Genomic DNA, 21,396 nt, shown 5'->3' with positions numbered 1-21,396 from the left:
TTATTATTTAATATTTAATTAAATGGAATAATATTGTTTTGAATTTAAACTACTGACCACAACAAATATCACCTATTGCGATATTTTCCTCTCTTTAAAAATCTACCATATTCAAAATAGGTCATAGATACCAAGTTTTGTCTAGAACTATGATATGATCATAGCACTCTCCTAGAGAGGCATTGAATTAGCCCTTTTTTATTGCATCTGCATGAACTTGAGTCCCATAAACTAAATCTGAGACAACATAGCATGATTGAAAAATGTTGGTATAGATGAAAGAATTCAATAACACTCATTTTCTTCTTATTTTATTAAAAGTTTCAATAGCCCTATCGAATCTATCACTATGGCAATATCCAACGATTGTAGCACTCCAGCACTCCACGAGTAATCATTTGGTTCATTTATGCTCTCAAAGGCTTGACGCCCGCCTTCAAAATTAGCACACCTAACATAAAAGTCCACAAGAGGAGTACCAACTGAGACCTCAGATTTCAAGCCAAGTTTTACAATGTGACTATGAATTTGCCTTACAGTGCGTAGGTCTTCTAATGCAGCACATGCCTTAAGCACTATTGAGAAAACAAACTCATCCAACTTTACAAACAATGACAGAACATCCTACTACTTGAACCATCAACAAAACAACAATCAAAAGTTCATCAAAAAGAAACACAACACAACCATTCCATTCATATGTCATAGCCCATAAAAAATCACAAACAACTTAACCAAACAACAGTGAATCAAAGATCTGGAGCAGAGGAGGAGTATAAAGCAGAGGATGCAATATAAAACTTCCGGACACGAATCGAATCTGCTGCCTCCCAACTCCGACAAGATCGCAACCGACTCTCCCTAGAGACGCCTCCGAAGTCCAAACAGCAACCCATGCGAACAACTCATTATCGTTGCCATCCGCCGCGCGCCTCCACACGAAGCAGCCCTCCGTCGGCGATGTCAATTTTTAAATATAAGAAAGACATATTTGAATTTAAAAGAAAATAAGATACTTAGTAGAATAGAGAATGTACTTTAGCTGATACAATTATAAATTGTCTTGTACATTAGATAACTAACTAATGACTTACAAAACAAATGAATTTCATTCACTCCAAGTAAATGCAATACCAATATCCTACTACTTGCATAAGCAAGTGCAAGGTGAACTATTGAGTATTCCTATAAGAAACTTGCAATCTAAATCAAACAATACATAAGGTGTCATTTTCTTCAAAGAGTTAAACAGAATTCTGACCTGACAAAAGGAGCATAATTTTAATTGTTTTAACAAAGTGTTAACCAAAAGATTTATTTTCCCTGGAATTTTAGCTCACCCCATCAAGAACCACTACAGCTTTGCTCATCTCATCATGTAGACCGTTTTGCGGAACACTAATCTATAGCACCAAAGTTTGACAGCAGATATCCTCAGCGCATGAGTATTAAAGTACTTTGGTGGAAATGAAAAGACAGGAACAAATTTAATTCTGCATTACCAAATGAAAGAGTCTTAAAGTTCATCATCTGCAACACATTCATTGAAATAATTACTTATAAAATGATCCCATTCATTCTTCATACAATCATATTATGGATATGGTAAGTAGTCTGCTATACCTTCTACTTTTCCTTTGCCGCATGATTAGCTGCTGCTCTATACAGAATGATTAACAATTTGCAATGCAGAGGGTTGTACACTCTTGGCAGCCATATTCATGTCTTCGGTTTTGATTTTTCAGAGTTATTAACCTGAGAAAAAATATCACAAAATCACCAAGGATTCAAGAAAATATCAATTAGTTATCAAACAGAAGACAAAACAGACATGTAACAACTTCTAGTAACTCTAACATACCAAGAAAATATGAAAAAGATTTCAATTACAGAATCCAATGTTAATATAGGACAGATACCCACAACTATCATGGTTTCCCAACAGTGACATAGAAACCAGAGTGAGCATGCAAATATCAGTGTCAATTGATTAGTGTTTGGTAGACATTATAGAAACAACAAAACAAAGTATAAAAGTGCAATTTTCTGTTTGTTATAGACCTATATATCAAACTTAGAACAAAAAAAAAGACCTTATCACAAACCTGTTATACAACAAAAAGAGATAAAAAAAAACACCATTCCAACAGCGAGACATTAGTTAAATAAGCCCTTTTGAGGACAATAACACAGTTAGTCATTGACAAATCTATCATTCTCTTCAAGTTATCTACAACCATATCAATATTAAAAATGATGAAAAGGAAATAATACAAACTAATGTTCAAATTAAATCTTCTATGAATTGACTATTCCAAATAATTGTTAACTCGGAAAAATGTATAGTCAAATTTAGAAATAATAAGAAAAAGCCATTAATCACAATGAATTGAGTTCACGTTTCAGTGCACTGTAAACTAAAAAAAGATGAATTTTGAAAACTTAAAGCATGAAAAATTCGACAGATGTGGTGATGGTGAAATCGATTTAGCGATGAGAGCGAAAAGGTTAGCCACTTACATGTCTATGTTGTTACTATGTTGTTACCGCATTTCCAAGAGTTGAGTTGTTGTGTATTGAAAACTAAATCAACACAAAATCTACTTTTTCATCAGTAGCTAAAGACCAAGTTCCATGCACAATGTGTGTTGAGTGCGAGAATATATGTCAATCTATACCACCTCGGCCTCCACAAGTGGTTGTGTCCACCACCACCAGCACCACCGTCACCGGCTCCGCCATGTCCTCCACTTCGGGCAGCGATCGTCGAATGTCCGGAATAAAAAGGTGGATATTGTGCTTATCTCACCCCGAGGAAATACCTATAAATTCACCTATCGACAGTAATATACAAGTCTATCATCACATAGTTAACAAATGATTACATAATTAATGAAGTACATATATAGTATTGTCTCACCTTCTCGGAAAAAGGGAAGGAAATAATCCATCAGGAGAAATAACAACATGTCCATTAGGTAAGGTTTTTCCATCTTGCAAATATACAAATGTTCTATTTAGCTAAAGAAATATCATGACAGTGATTACCTCCTTTGAGAAGTAGAGCTACTTGAAGCAATGTGCTAGCCATTAGTATTCTATGGGTCAATTCTTTTTCCCAAGCATAGAGCCATGTAACTTTGTAACTGTGAAATTGATTTTTGCGGGAGGCATAATGATTTTAAAATATCCTTCCATTATGAACTTTGATATATAGAATTTGTTTATATAATATACTATACTGATCTATGTTAATATAATACTTGTTTCAGGTTAAGCAGGAAGTTCCTTGTTAGATATGCCTGGACAATTGCACGGGAACTCAGAAACAGCAGCTGGTATACGTTTTCCTGACATTAAATCCAAATTAAGTATTAAATAATTTTCATGAGACAAATCATTGTAACTATAGGTATCATGATAACACCATCCATAGTTGTATTTTACTTTTGAAAGACAATAAAAGTTATGCTGCTAACCATTTAATTTATTTACATTGAATTGATAAATCGTATTGTTGGTGTCAAGAAGAAAGACGTCATCATGGTTCAATGAAGACCTTGCAAATGGGACCTTCCAGAGAATAAGTTTAAATTATATATGAACGGAAACACAAAAGTTCATGAACAAACAACACATTACCTATTTCAATCTGACAACTCTTTTCCCTCTGCAAACATACAAACGTGTTTCAAACTCCTCCTCTTCAGGTTTTCTAAATCCAGATGCATCACTCCCCTCTAATGTTAGCAAGATAATTTAAAACTGCAAGTAAATGTAAATCTTGTTCAAACTGCTTTATAACATGCTAATAAAAATATTATAAATTGCGGTGCAGGATAATTTTTAAACATCGGGTACCCGTGTGCATGATAATTTAGTAAACAACAATATATAATATACTGTCCCAAAAACAATATACGAAAAAACAACCAAAGAAATCACTTCATTACCGATACATCAACAAAAATCATCTCAAAATGCTCCCTCTTGTTCGAAACAACTGTCCATTTGTGGTGCACACGAACAGAAACTTTCCAAAGTTCTTTGCTGTCATTGATGTCACATATTTTTGCTAATGGTCTTGCCATATTGAACACTGGTATGATACTGCAGAAAAGTGTAGCTAACCAATACTATAAATAACAAAACCATGTAGGAGTTACAAACTCTTCATTACACTCTTCATTACATAACCATAACCGATGCTGAAGCTGAATGGAAAGAAGCATATAAAGTCCTCATTAAGTTCTGCTTGTAACACATAATAATGGAGCATAGAAGATGCATGGACAAACCTAACTTAATGCCAATTATGTGAGACATCAATAGTGGAATATGGAACAACATACCTTCATAAATCACCAAAATTACACATGGCGCATCAAGAAGAAACAATTTCTACTCTCAGACTAAGCCACTTGGCAGCACCACATAGAAAGTTCAAAAAGATAGAACTTTCTTATATTATAGATTTTAATCAATCATATTAAATAATTATTTTTAGTTTAAATTTATCATTTAATAATATTAAATTATAGAATTAAATATATTTTTAATCTTCTAAATATAAAAATTAAATTAATATTATTTTCAATTAAAAAACATTAAATTACTCAATTAATTTTAAATAATTATAGCAAAGAGTTATTTTTAGTTTAAATTTATTTTAAATCTATAATATAAGAAAACTCTATCTTTTTGAAGAGTTCCTCCCATGCTGCCAAGTGGCTTATTCTGAGAGTAGGAAATGTTGCTTATGGATGCGCCACGTGGACTGTTCATTTATGAAGTTATGTTCTTCCATCTTCCACTATGAATGTGTTACATAATTAGCATTTGTGTGGTTCTGTCCATGCATCTTCCATTCTGCATAATTATGTGTTACATAATTAACATAATGAGGACTTTATCTTCTTCTGTCCATTCACCTTCTGCATCAGTTATGTAATGAAGAGTTTGTAACTGCTACATTATACATAATGATTGCGTTATTTATAGCATTTGTGGCTTCCACTTTTTTGTAGTATCAGACCATTTTTACTTTGCTGCTTGTGCTAACTGGCTGTAAGATATGGCGAGACCATTAGCGAAAACCTGTGACATCAACGATAGTAAAGAACTATGGAAAGTTTCTGTTTGAGTGCACCACAAATGGAAGGTTGTTTCGAACAAGAGGGAGCATTTTGAGATGATTTAATGAGTTTTTTTCTTATATTCTATTATTTTGGTCTTATGTTATTTAGATACGATGGTGGAATGAGATCAAGCAACATCAGAACAAACCAACTGACATATTGGTTTGATTTTCTACATTTATGTACTTTGATAGAGTTTTCATCAAAACTCATCTGAACAAGAGAAAAACTGCCATCAGTGTTTTCAAATCATTAGTTTTATTTGATTTCTGCCATTTTTGTAAGTACAATTGTAGAGTACGAGTACGTAAGAAGTAGAAGTTAATACAAATGTAAGTACAATTTATGTAATCAGAGTGCAATTAATTTTTGTAATAGGTTGAAAAGAGAATAGATAAATTATACAGTGATAAATGTGATGATTGTATGTGTTTCATTGACGTTGTTTGTTTGTTACTGTTTTGGTTTTAATGAGTTTTCATTTTCATTTTTTATGTTGTTTTGATTTTATTGTTGAACAGTTCCGTTGGTTTTCTACCTTAGAAATGATTCCACTTTTATAAATCTGGTCTTTCCAACTTTACTTTTGAATAGTCCGGTTATTCTGGAATTATAAGTCTCATCTTTCCAACTTTACTGTTGAACGGTTCTTCTGGAATTATAAATCTGTCTTTTCAACTTTACTGTTGAACGGTACTTCCCGTTCTTCTCGAATTGCGGTGATTTTGGGTCTCAGTTTTTGTTGATATATTTTTTTAATAGAATTTAAAGAAGAAAAAAAAAACTTAGAGTAAAAGAATAAATAAAATTTAATCCATTATATCTAATGAATTTTTATTTGTTTTTTGATTTGTTTTATTATTTTTATATATCTTAAAGATCAAAAAGAGAGCATAATCACAATTTGATCATTAATAAACTATATATTTAATTAATTTCAAAATATATATTTATAAAAATTTTAACCTAAATAAATTATATTGGACTTTAAATAAATAAAATAAAAAATATTCTCTACAAAATCAAAATCAAAAATAAGAAAAGTGAAAATAAGAAAAATAAATGGAAAAAGAGGTATTGCTTTAGTGTTATTATTCAAGTCATTTAAATTATAAAGAAGATAGACATAAAATATAAAATATAATTTTTTGTTTATGTTGAGTTGAGAATTCTATTTGTAAAATAATTATTATTGCTACATTAAAGTCTAAAATGGATAAATATTTATAAATTTGATTTTTCAAAAATTTTTAAAATAAATTAAGTAAATATATATTACAATAACTTAAGGAAAAAATATAATAAAAAAAATATAATAATGATTAAAATAAGAGAAAAATAGAATGTAATGTTTATTATTGATCTAAATATGAAAAAAAATGTTACTATTGAAATCTATGTCATTGAAATAATGATTTAATAAATATGTACTACTTATCTAAATACGAGAAAAATATTAAAATTGTCATGGTGAGGATATCCGATAGAGCAAAGATACAATGAAATCTTGGACGGACCAATGAAGGGGAGACACAACATATTTTTATGAGTGGATGGAGATAAGATTGCAAATAACTTGCTATGATGTGTTATAATTTGATGAACAACTAATTATAAAATTTTAATTTTTATGTGTATTATTTAATAGTTATATGATTTATTTTTATACTAAAAAATAATTTATTTTTAATATAATTATCCATATAGGTCTATTAATTTGTCTATATTTAACATTTTGTTAATGTAATAGTGTTATTAGACATAGGGGTGGGAATAGGCTAGGCTAGGCTAGGCTTTATAAGGCCTGGGCCTGGCCTACGATAAATTTATAAGGCCTGAGCCTGGCCTATGGCCTACTATAGGCTCGTTTTTTAAGCCCGGTCTGGCCTGACCTGAAAGCCTATTTAAAAGCCTCTTTCTTATTAATGTTTTCAATTAATTCATATTACTTAAGAAGCCTTACAAGTCGCATATATATGAACATTTAGACCAACCTATTTAGCATTTTTCTAATATATATGCATATATAGACCCATCTATTTAACGCTTTTTCTAATATATATGCATATATATGCCAACCTAAATAGACTAATTTTATAGGTTTTTTTAGGATTTATAGGTTTTTTTAATAGCCTAGGCCTGACCTATTTTATTAAATAGGCTTTTAAAAAATCCCAAGCCTAGCTTTTTATCAAATAGGCCTGGCCTGGCCTGGCCTTAAGTAAGCTAGGCTATAGGCCCCTGTAGGCCGGCCTGGCCTATTCCCACCCCTAATTAGACAACAAAATCGACGAAACAATAATATAATATGCATTTGATTTGTTTCCTTTTTTATTCTTTTTATTTTTAAATGATAATAAATTTTTATTTTTTAATATTTTCTAATATCTACGATATATTTCATTTTTCTATTTTAAAAATATTAAATGTTACATTCAATTAAAAATAAATTATAAAACATTATATAAAAAATGATTTTATATAAAAAAACTAAATATAGACAATGTTATTTTTATAAACGGGGAACAAATGTTTTTATAAAAATAGTGATCCAGATATTATTTATATACAAAAAAAATTTATAGGCACGTGTTTTGTTATTCAGCTAACATTTCAACTTCTATATAATGCTTATTTATATATACTCTAATTTTTTTTAAAATAACCATATTAGTTATAAAATAAAAAATTAACATATTAGTTATAAAAAAAATTAGTTACAATTATTTAAATTAATTATCATAAATATTACTCTAATTTTTATTTTATATTTCTTAATATGTATTTATATTATATTATTTAAACTATATAAATATGATATATTAAGAGTCATAAATACTTATTTATTTAATTCTGTTCGCCCTTTTTTAGACATAACACCGACTTTTTACCCCCACTTAATTTTTTGGCAATGAAAATCAAGTTTAAAAGTCATCAAGTTATACCTCATATTTTTTAATAAATATTTCATTTTGAGGAAAGTAAAAGTTAATCATATTAATTTTAATCCATGTTTTACATAATTAATTCTAATCAATCATATTAAATAATTGGCATAATTTTTTAAGGAAACATTTATCAATTAATAACATTAAATTATAGAATTAAATATATTTTTAATCTTCTAAATATACAAATTGAATTAATATTATCTTCAATTTTCAAAAATATTAAATTACTCAATTAATTTTAAACAATTACAGTAAATATTTATTTTTAGTAAATAGTTATTTCTCTACAATACTATTCAACTCATACACAACTTACCTTATGTTTTTTATTAGTGTTGTTTAGTGACGAGTATAAAGTATAGTATTGTTTTGTTTCGTTTAGTTTTTGATATGATTATAAAGTATAGTATTGTGATCTATAATAAATATATAAATAATGTATGAATTAAATAATATCAAAATTATATGATAATATGAAATATTTTTAATTATTTTATTATCATTTATCATTGAATATTAAGGACAACATAACGTTACTTATAAAAATACTGAGAATAATAACGGAAACATGAAGTTACTGATCAAAATATTGAATAATAACGGAAACATGAATTTACTAATAACGGGAACATGAAGTTACTGATAAAAATATTGAATATTAACAAATATTGAATATTAACAGGAATATGAAGTTAGTGATCAAAATATTAATATTAGCGTAAACATGAAGTTATCGGTAAAAATATTGTATATTGACGGAAACATGAAGTTATTGATCAAACTATTGAACATTAACGGGAACATGGAGTTATCAATTAAAATATTAAATATTAACGGGAAGCAATGTTAATACGTTGAAAGTAAATGTGACTAAGTTTATATTGCATTGGACAATCGATATTGTATATTCTTTATTGATCTTTCCAATTTTTATTGCATATTAATAAAATAACACTTCATTATTCTATTCTTTATCAATTTCATTTTTAATTTTATTATGTATCTTTGCTGAACGAATTGTATCATAATAATAATTACATCAATTTTTTTAAAAAAAAAATATAATATTGAACAAAATAAGCAAGAACATGAAGTTATTAATCAAAATATTGAATATTAACGGGAACATGAAGTTACTATAAAATATTCAATATTAACGAGAACATGAATTACTGATAAACATATTAAATATTTAGGTGAACATGAAGTTAATGATCGAAATATGGAATATTAACGGGAAAATAATTTTTATTCATGAAAATATCCCAAACTTTGCACCAACCTATTAAAAAGAAATTTCTATATTTTACACATCTGGTTTTATGACATTTACCTCTAGAATAATATCTATATTGAACAAAATAACACGGCCACAACGGCTACCCATGCGGACGCACGAGTATCACGCTAGTAATTATAGTAAAGAGTTATTTTTAGTTTAAATTTATGATTTGGTAACATTAAAATATAAATAAAAATATGACTTTTTAAATAATAAACTCTTAGTTATACATTTTGCTTTTCTTTCTTTTTATTGATTTTACATTTTAGAAACAAATGTGCGTAACACACCGGTACCCGTGCAAACGCATTGGTATCCCACTAGTTTATAAAATGAATAAGTTACAAATATTTTTATAAACGGAAAAAAATCTACTGCTGTTATAATTATATTTAGGTATTGTTTGGCCCGACTTTTTATCTACTTTTCTTCTCCTTATAAGGAGATGGAGGGCCAAACACATTTTTAATGAAGCTCTTATGAAAAAAAAGTAGCTTTTTTTAAAGACAAAAAATTGAGTAAAAGGAGCTTGTAAAAAAGGAGTTGAAACCAACTTTTTCGAAGCTTAAAACATGTGGTCGCGGTTCGAATCCCATTGGAAACATTTTTCTTTTAAAAAAATGACACTATTACAACAGACCGTAAGTTTTTCAATTTTTTCTATGGTTAATAACATCTAGAGTTATATTTTATTTATTATTTTTTTCTTCTTCTGTTTACACTAGTACTTTTACCCGTGCGTTGCACGGGACAAATTTTTGATAGATATTTTATGTTTATAATAAAAATATTAATGTTTAAAATTAAAAAAAACTATATATTTTAATAATACTTCAATTCTCAAACAAAATTATGAAAATAAACTTCTTGAGTTGGAATATGAGAAAAATATTTGCTGGGAGAATTAAAGAACTCAAATCCATCTCTGGTAATAGCATTCACAAACTAAAAGAATAATATCTTCAAAAATTAAATACACTTGAATAACAGGTCTCTTAGCTGAAGAAGAAGCAGGATGCTCAGGCTCATATGTTGAGACAAAAACAGAAAGGTAATGAAGCTGCAAAGAAACTGCAGGATGAGATCCAAAGAATTAAATCTCAAAAGGTTCAACTGCAACACAAAATTAAGCAGGAACCTGAACAATTTAGGTTACGAAAAGCTTCACGTGAAAAGGAAGTTCTTCAGCTTAAAAAAGATGGTAGAAAGAACGAATATGAAAGACATAAGCTGATGCTAGCATTGAATCAGAGAACAAAGATGGTGTTGCAAAGGAAGATAGAAGAAGCATCCTTGGCTACAAAAAGGTTAAAAAAACTGTTGGAATCTCATAAGGCATTGTTGCTTTCTCTGACTTTTCCTGCAATTGAACAAAAATAAAGTAAATTCATCTTTGAGATTTAAGAGTAATTAGCAATTTAAACAAATTTACACAATATACAAAATTTGAAAGTAAATTAAAATAGAAATACAAATGTTGTAAAGGAATTAAAATAGTAATTTGAACAAACTTACACAATAAATAATTTGCATCAAAATCGTTTGAATTTGTACTATTAGTGATCCACCTATATTAAAAAAAAAAAATAAACACCACATAAATTAATGGAGTTCGTATATTTATATATTGAGATATAACAGCATTGAAGTAAAAAATTTCTAACCATTCCTCTCTACATTCAAGAGCATAATCAACCAATGGACTAAACCGGCAAAGGAAAATTAAGTTGTTAAAATAATTTGTTAAATAAAAATAAAATAAAATTTGATAATAATTTAGCATAGAATAAGTAACGTACGTTATTCATATTTTGGAAGACCTCCTTGTAAACAACGTTTGAAGTCTTATTAGTGGCATTACCATCATCATCAGTGATAAGAAGTTTTAAACCAGCTCGTGAAGTAACTCTAGAAACTGCAACATATAACTGACCATGGGTAAAAACAGATTGTGGAAGGTAGATCCCAACATGTTTAAGAGATTGACCTTGACTCTTATTTATCGTCATTGCAAAAGAAACAGATATGGGAAATTGTCTGCGCTGAAATCTAAATGGAATTCTCAAGTCAGAAGGAGTCAATGACAACCTCGGAATAAACACTTTTTGGCCAATATTATTTCCAGAAATGACCTTCGCCTCAAGCACAAAATTTCCCAGTTGAGTAATAATGAGACGCGTGCCATTACATAATCCTGATGATTGGTCAATATTTCTGAGCAACATAACAGGCACACCAACCTTTAATTTCAATTGATGATTTGGTAGGCCTGAAGCTTTGATGGTATTCAATAATTCAGGAGTAAGAATATTATATGGACCATCAAGAGTTTCACTTTGTTCACATGGTGTATCAAAACTCAAATATGTTTTAACTTCACCAGGAATCAAAGATAACATGTAATCATTTATGAGTTCAACAACTTCATTTTTTGGTGTCAAAATAGCCCTATCTTGAAAATACGATGGATCATGAAAATTCCCAGAGAAAGATGGATAAGTATCAGCAACTATAGAAGCAATGGGGTCTCCTGAATTTTTAATTATCATATCATCTGGAATTTCAATGTTTAAGTCTCCATCATTATCCTCGCCAATTTTTCCTTCTCCAATGCTCAACAACCAATCAGAAAATTGCTTCATTTGATTTACATCAGATCCTGACGATCCAGTTTAAAGCCTCATGTTCTTGGTTAATGTCATTATTTGACAAAAATCCCATAGATAAGATGAATTAATGCTGGCATGCACAATATCTTCTCTTGTTCCCTTCGGTATAACAGGAAGAATTTGTCTAAAATCACCACCCAAAACAACTACTTTACCTCCAAATGGAATATTTCTACTATTAGGATTGAAGGACTTAAGAATATCTCTAAAAGTTTTATCAACAGCTTGAAAGCAATATTTGTGCATCATTGGAGCCTCATCCCAAATAATAAGTCTAGCCATAATTATCAACTGAGCTAAAGGACTTTTTGGTGCAATGTTGCAAGTAGAAAATTCATCAATATTTAATGGAATAGCAAACCTTGAATGTGCAGTTCGACCACCTGGTATTAGCAACGCTGCTATTCCACTTGAAGCAACTGTGAGCACAATTTCACCTCTTGATCTTATAGCTGCAGATATAGCTCTCCAAATGTAAGTTTTTCCTGTTCCCCCATATCCATAGACAAAGAAAAGTCCACCTTTATCTCGAGCAACTGATTGCATTATACTGTTATATATCCCTCTTTGCTCTGAAGTCATCGATGACACCAACTTTTCATGTTCGATAGCCAAAGCTTGTCTGTCATAATTAAGTTCATCTTGTATGAGTCTATTCTGACCATTAGATAACAATGACATATCTGGTTGTGGCATAGCAGGAAAGTCTTTCAAAGTTGTGTTATTGCTCTGTAGTAATTTCTCTATCTCAACAAGAGCAAAATTTTGTAACTCCTCATCAGTCAAAACTAAATCTGAATTAACACAATTATATTTAATATTAGAATAATACATTATTAGATTATAACATAAAGAGTAAGGAAAATAAAATACCAATTTAAAATGTTTTCCACTTGATACTACCACTTTCGTATCAAGCAATTCTTTAAATGGCTTTAAATACAAAAATATGTATAAGCTATAATAAAAATTAAAGTCACAAAAATTAAATGGCTTTAAATGGTAACCGAAAACAATAATGAAAATTAAAGTCAGGAAAATATGTATAAGCTGTTATAAATAATGAAAATTAAAGTCAGGAAAATATGTATAAGCTGTTATAAATAATTATCAAAACATATATCTCACTTATTTCATACTTATAGAAATGGTAGCTTAGAGATTTGTAGAAGAAACTAATATATCTTTTTCTAAATAATTTATACCAGTAATTCATTCCCATATATATTCCAAGAAGCAAGAACATTTATTATATTAGAAATTTCTTGGTGTCTGGAATCAAAACAATGATGATACAGTGAACAAAAAATACTTATTTCAAAACACTATTTTAAAAATAAATATTTAATCATATTGTAAGATCATCATACCTTCAATTTGGAGTTCTAATCTTCGCCGGTACAAAATGTCATCACTCATATATTGCCAAGTTTTGCTCCAAATTAATTCTGGTTTGTTAAGTTGGTCCAGAACCAATAAGGTTGCAAAAAGCTTCCTTAAATAATAAGATGTCCCCCAATGGCTTGCTTCTATGATGGCATCAATGAATTCTTTTTCATCGCGCAACAATCCCAGAGCATAGCAAGCATCTTTAAATGAGTCATAAACAACATTGTTTACTGTTCTAATATCTTTAAATGATTTTGCCCCTCTGATATGATTAAGCAATGTTCTCATGTAATATAGTTGACCACTTCCTGGATGAATAAATTGTAATCTTCCAATTGCAAATCCTTTTTTTCTCTTTGTCCACTCACGGCTACGTTTATTCCAAACAAACATTGAAGGAAATTCACTATATGTAAGGCCCCTTGCTTCAGGATATTTTCTATTTGCATCCATCCAACCCAAGAATTTTGTCACGTGGGAGTTTGGATTGTTGATTACATCTTGCAATGGAACATCATCCTCAAAAACTAAATACTGTTCATTTTGCAAGTGAAAAGACAAACGCTCAACGGCAGGTTCTCTATGATTGATATCAAAGGAAAATAATCTCCAAGCTGCTTCACATGAGGATAAATATCTGCAATCATAATACAATTTTATCTCATCTACGCATCTTTTCTCTCCTTGGCCAGCACTTTGATAAAATGTTGCCGTAACACGATCCTGACCTTTATTGACATATTTGAAGAGATACACCACTCAACATTTATATGAGCATTATATCTCAATAACAAATATCTGTTATAAGGTACAACAAACCTGTTATCAACTTCAATACCACCCTTATTTACAGTGATACCATTATCTCTTCCTTTGTATAAAGGAAATCCATCGTCACTGATTGTAGTACTATCAATAAATCTTTTAGGAAAATGTTTTGTGCATTTTCCACTCTGCATGCATGGCGAGTTTTTATTTTGACGTCCGCAGGGACCATGTATCATCAGTGTCGTTACAATTTGAAATAAGACAGGATCAAGATTTTTGTCAGGAATTTCAGCAGATATAATTTTGTCAATATCATTGGCTGTTCGACATCTAAATTCAGGATGCAAGAAAATAAGTATGTGGGAATGTGGTAATCCACGCTTCTGAAACTCTATGGTGTAAACAACTGTAACGTAAAAATATGAAATCACACACTGAGGCACTTGTTTGTTCTCCCTAGAGCCTTTCGTCCTTCATTTATTTTTGTTTTATCCCTCGTTAAACCCGTTGAGCCATCCCCCCTTGTTTGTTAAACCCACACATGTCATCCTTAACCATAATTCTATCATTTTTGTTTGGCACTTGTGTAATTATTGTTTCTTTTGAACTTGTGTGAAATTGTAAGTTTGGGGTGGTGCTTAAGAAAATAAAGGGCAAGTGTGATATAAAAAAAAAAAAGAAAAGTGTGTAAAGCACAAGAAAAAAAAAAGAAAAAAATAGTTTGAAACACTTGCCTAAAAAGAGATGAAAGACTCGAACGATGTTGATTACCCAGTAATTAGGTAAAAAGGAGAGTCTCAGAAGAAACCCCCCCACACAAAACCGAACACAAAGACAAGAAGAATAACATAAGTGCTAGTTCACAAACCAGTTGCATATCAATTCCTTGTTTATCCGTCCTTCCACCTCAGCCCCGTTACAACCTAAAAAGTCCTCAAAAGTGTATGAATTCTTTTTGTATAGTGAAAATAGGATGTATGCAAAGTCAAGGGTTGATATTGCATATCGTGATGTTGAGCGAAAAGCACTCTAACCCCGAGAGACAATGTGAGAAGTGTGAAAAGTTTGCAGGTGAAATACACTCTGTTGTGAAGTGTGATGGACAACAAGGGAAGTAAGTTGCGAAAGACATCGACTATGTTGTGGAAAAGAAAAGTTTAAGGTGACCTGGGTTTGATCTCTTGCATCACTTGAGGACAAGCAATGAGATAAGTTTGGGGTTGTGATCGGTCACCATTTCTACTTAATTTCGTCATAAATCCGGCATAAGATCGTCATACTTGGTAACACTTTGTGGTTGTTTTCAAGAGTTTTTCGTTGATTCCTTTAATATTAGTTAATTGCTTGCATTATGTTTTTGTGCCCTTTATCATGTCTTTTTAGATGCTCTTGATCTCTCTACTTGGTGGTTGTAGATTAATTCTGGATCAGATGGAAATTGCACGTGTTGGTGTAAAAGAAGCTGAAAATCATGACATGCGTGTAGTATTTTGATCATAACTGGAGCTTCGTAACTCGGAATGACGCGGTTCCTGTGGCAAAATTTCGCTAACGAAAAGGGCTACAACTTTGATGTTGAAGTCAAATCCAAAAGAGGCAGAGACGGACACGGTCAGACCGTGTCAAGTGACACGGCCGTGTCCGACCTGCTGAAGAATTCTCCCCAAAAGTGGCAGAAGCTGACACGGTCAGCCCGTGTCAAGTGACACGGCCGTGTCAGCCTGTGCGGACAGAATTTCGGATTTTCTATGTTTTTACAATTTTAAAGTTCTGGGGGCAATTTGGGTATTCCGGCTGAGAGCTGAAAACCTAGAGGGATTAAAAGAGGAATGAGAGACAAGGAGAAAGGACTTTTGATCGTACGATAGAATTCCAGAGCAGAGAAAAGATAGCTTCATCAAGGTGTTGGAAGACGAAGAGATTCAACGGTGGACACCATTGAAGATCCGAGTTCTCCTAATCTTTGTAAATGTCTAAACTTTGTGATTTTGGTTTCTTGAATATTATGAGAGGCTAAACCCCCCAATGCCAGGGGGGTGTCCCTGATTTGCATTGTAATGACTCTGAATATCGTTGTTCTTTAATCAAGCTTTCGTATTTTGCAATTTGATTGTTTAATGTATTTATTGCTTTCTTTGTCGGCAAAACAAGATTGATCCACGGTTAACAATCTGTAGGACTACGGTTGTTAAGGTTTTTAAACAATTAAATCTTATTGTTATCACCTAGGCCTAGGGATACCGTAAGGTTATTTGAAAAATTCTTGATTATTTACATCTTTGGTTCACAAACCTTTGTTTCTAAGGACTTAGGCATTAGGATTGCAAACCAAAAGGTTTTCACTAAGGACTTAGGAAAACACCCTTAAGAACAAATAGTTGCATCATATGAACTTGTTAAAGAGATCTTATTACAGAGTCATTAGAAGGCTGATCATACACCTACCTTGGCATTATTCTAAATTTATACACAAAAGCTATTTGACTTTCAGCTTATTTATTTGAATTTTATTATTCCAATATAAAAACCCCATATGCTCTTTTGTTTAATTGACTGTTTACAATAATTTATCTTTCCTACGCAATCCTCGTGATCGATACTTGGGGTAAAACCCATTATTACTACATCGGTGAAAATAGTACACTTGCTATTTTTCCGATCAATACTCTTTGTAATTCAGGCCACTTCTGATTGCAAGTGAAAGTGATGAACAAATCGGGATATCCAGCCCATCTACATATTGCCATGGCATCATGATAGTTCTGAATTAGATAACGTGCACCACCTGTAAAAGACGATGGCAAAACTATCCTTTTTCATGCATTTGCAGCATCAGTTTCTCCGCGAAGTATGGCATCTGTAAGTCCTTTGTACATCTCAGCTCTTACGTCTTTTTGATGTGTTTTGTACCAATTCAATCTTGAAGACTCTACCATGCTATATGCATCAACCAAAAATTGTTGAAACAATCTTCTAGAAAGTAGTAAAAGTGGATGCTCTGACTCTCTATATTGAATCCTATATGCAAACCACTCTCTGATTGAAACTTTTTGTCTAGCATTTGTGGTCTCATTAATGAACTTTAATGGTATTCCTGGATGAAATCCATCATCTCCTTGTGGAAACAAAATTGGATACTGTAAAGGTAGATACGATGGCATTGTCAAATAAACACGTTGCAAAAGCCCCGATCTCTCCTCTACGATAATATCTCGTTCAGCATCTGCAGAATCAAAATCACCCACAATAAGTGCTGCCACTTCAGATGCAGTTGGCAGATTATGTGTTCGACAATCACGTCCTCTTTTACTTATAAGCCTTAATTTCAAATGGTGAACATTTTCTTCTTGTAGCTTGTCACGGACCATCCTATAAGTTTTGGCATATGGATTAAACTCATCAAGTGCTTCTTTGATGTCGCTAATAATAGATGCCCTCAATGATGATCTGTCATTTTCCATTCTGTAAATACAATATAGAATATAAAATTAAGAAAATAATAGTAAATAATATTTAAAACTCAGCAATTTAAAACTACTTGTTTAGAAATAAACTTGTACCTAACGGAATCCATTCGATTATTAATTTCATTCTCTGTGTCATATATATATAATTGAGCAAACTTTGGTTTTGATCCAAGAGGTGGCAGCAAACTTCCTATTTGATGATAATTCTCGCCATTCATTACAAACATTGGGGGTCCATTCCCATCATTTATATCATTGACAATTTTACCTCCCATAGATGTGAATGAAAACATCATATTGAAAGAACGGATATGCTTCAAAAAATGCTTGCTTTTTCTATCATTGTTTAGAAAGAGATCTCTAATAATTGGCGGAGGATCTAATAATTTATCAAGAGAAACCTTTCCCTGCAAACAACACATTGAGAACTTTGGGTTTTCAGAATTACGATGTTTTTCGAGTCGTTCTTCGTACCACATCATGGCACCACAATGTCGACAACTCCATCTTGGATCATCGATGTCCCAATAATCTGCACAAGTTCATTAGTATTTATTAAACAAATTAGCTCCACGTATACTTTTCTTTAATCTCGTACATATAAGGGATGAATCAAATCCATTTGAACCATTACTTTTAATAAGATAAGATATGACATATTTCAAACAAACCTTCACTTAGACTTGAACCATATTCAAATTCAGCTAACTCACTGTGAATGTCATTGTCTTCATCATCTTCAATTGCATTTCCTATGAAAGATATAAAAAAGAACAATTATGTGTTTTATTAAATACACAATTTCATAAATTACTATTGTATATAGACAACTACCATTTTGATTTGCTTGCAAGATCGAAAGATTTAATTGTGCTTCTTGTTCAGGACCATTCCTTTCATGTTGTCTTTGTGCTTCATGTTCGGGACCATTCCTTTTATGCTGTCTTTGTGCTTCCTGTTCAGGACCATTCCTTTCATGCTGTCGTTGTGCTTCTTGTTCAGGACCATTCCTTTCATGCTGTCTTTGTTCTGCATCATCATATAAGAAAAAACTAAAGTGTTGGATTTTATATTAGCACAATAAACACAAATAATAAGAGACAGGTGTATTGGCTATTATTTGCTAATATAAAAGAATTAGTCAAATTTCATTTCAAAGAAACCTGAAAAATTTATTTGATTATTATTAAACAAACCATCTAATTGATCATGCATAAAAGTATCTCCATTCACATCAACATCATCTGCGTCAACAACATTTGAATCTGATTCAAAAAGGAATTTGTCATAATATGAACATTACAATTGGCAGGTAGAAAATCAACACATTATCTAAAATTATTTACTTAATTAATTAATACCAGGTAAAGGCTGCAGAATTGAATCAATAGGTCTACTTTGAGTAATATCATCAACATTATCATGAAACAAACGTCGTCCAATTCTTGTACCGCACAAAACAAATCTTTTAGGATGGTTTGATCTGTTATTTGAATAGGTAGCATAAGTACCATATGTATCAGTATTTACATTTTCAGCATCTATCATTTGCAAATCTGAACGTGTAGACAAAGTAAGACCTGCTCAATTGTAAAAAATAATTCACAAATAAATAAAATTATCATATGAAATAGTGTAAGTTAAAAGTTGACAAATTAGTTGAAATACATATCTATAAAAATAGTATAAAATGTATTTTTAGAATGATATAATGATGATTTACCTCCCTGATCAGACAAATTAATATGCCCCTTGTGGATCAAGATAGAAGAGCCTGATGTATTTGCATTTCTTATGACAAATTTACCAGGTCCTATCTTTCTAGATTTCCAGCTACCCTCTATTGGGGTTGAAGAAATATTGTGAGTGTTTTGCAAGACATCACTACACTTATTTCGAGTACAGAAATTAAAATGTTGAACTTCATGGATGGCTGAAAGCAACATAAATATACTTAAGGCATGTAAATTAGAAATCATGAAATGAGTATTTATAGTAATTAATAGAAAAATATAAAAAGTACCTTCTACAGAGGCCATATCTGAATATGTTGAAGGAGATTTTTGGTAATCATATTTAGATTTATTTGTCAATTGACGTAACAGAGTACCATTACTCAAAATAAACCGCCCAGCTGATATTTTTCCTTCATTAATATGGCCCAAAGCTGAAGGAGACATTTGGCAATCAAGTTTACTGCAATTTTCCGATTGTCGTAACAGGGTACCATTATTCAAAATAAATCTCCTAGCTGATATTTTTCCTTCCCTCATATGGCCTAAATCTTTTATTTTAAAAACTATAGTTAAAATCAGTATGTTCAATATTGAAATTTGAATTACAACACAAACATGTATACAATGTTAATAGATGTAAACTAATACATATACACATATATACCATTTGAGATGTTGGACAACGACAATCTTTCGAAGTTATTATGAACAGAGATGGTTTGAAGTGTAGTGTTTTTTGTTTGAAGACTCGTGGATTTAGAAGCGGTTGACATATAAGTATTTTCTGAAGGTCTGGATAGGTTGCCACTTAACTTCGCGCGTTTGCTGACATGCCGTTCAAATTCCTCCATTGTCGTACTTTAAAACTACAACTTATGTTCTGCATTAAGGATTAGAATATTAGTTATTGATAATGGTATATATAATAATATGTATGCCATGATGGATTTCAATAATAATATTCAGTTATTTCAAAATATTAAATAGGTACCAAAACGAACTTGAAACCCGGTTGGAGTAAACCGGAATGATGGTAAACCCAAAGACCAAGATCGTCGGAAATAGAATCAGTATTGCTAGAGCTACTGCTATTGATTCAATTGTTGTTGAGTAGGGGGAGAAAGTAGGAAGGTGTTGTCGTTTGGGTGAAGTGGGTATTTGAAGGAGGTTTAAGGTTGAACATTAGTGGGTTGATAGTGACATGGTGCAGCAGTGATACTCAAATTGTAAGTTTGTAAGTTTGTAAAAGTAACTCATTCTATTATACTTTTAGTTACTCCAAATAAAGACTAAAAGAACATATTGCTCGTAGACTAAAAAATAACACCACAAATCCAAATTAAAAAGAAAAATAAAAAAAAAACAAAAAAGAAACTTACATGTGAGATATAATAATATTGATGAAGAAAGTGTTCATAGGATTCTTTGTGGTTGATTCACCTGCTCAATATAAACATTTACACCAAAAGCAAAATTAGAGAAGTGAAATACACTACTATAAGTACAATTTATTGAGGAGTTAAAAAAGTAATCATACCATCATTAAAAACACGTCATAAAATTTGTTTGAAAAGCGTGAAAGTTAATATTTCATCGTAAATAGTCCATCAAAAAAGCAATCATATGTGAGTATAAAATAAGAATATTTAATATGCATTGGAATTACAAATAATAAAAAAAATTCAATTAAGATATAATAAATACATTAATACTTCATCCATTCTTTTTTATTCACTTTAAAAGTAAGGTCAATTATAACATTATTTTCTTTAATTGAGACATTAAATTAGGAATGTGTAGGAAATAGAAATGATAGGCTGAATGAAAATAAAGATAATGGTAGATTAAGAGAAAAAAAATGAAGATATTTGTTTTTTATATCATGATTATAGAAATTTTGATAAGTGTGAAAATGAAAAATGAATGAAAATATATTGGTTATTCGATAAAGTGCCCAATAATACAATTTTAAATTATCTTTACATATTCATTATTA

At 30.8% G+C, this 21,396-nt stretch overlaps 1 pseudogene; it reads right to left on the bottom strand.

Annotated features, from left to right (window-relative positions):
- Positions 1–306: 306 nt before the first annotated feature.
- Positions 307–20,251, bottom strand: LOC131613997 (uncharacterized; annotated as a pseudogene).
- Positions 20,252–21,396: the final 1,145 nt, after the last annotated feature.

The sequence above is a fragment of the Vicia villosa genome, linkage group LG6 (genome assembly GCF_029867415.1).
Source record: "Vicia villosa cultivar HV-30 ecotype Madison, WI linkage group LG6, Vvil1.0, whole genome shotgun sequence".
NCBI classification, from domain to species: Eukaryota; Viridiplantae; Streptophyta; class Magnoliopsida; order Fabales; family Fabaceae; genus Vicia; species Vicia villosa.
Note: the sequence above shows the minus strand (reverse complement) of the source record. Positions and strands in the feature narration are given on the sequence as shown.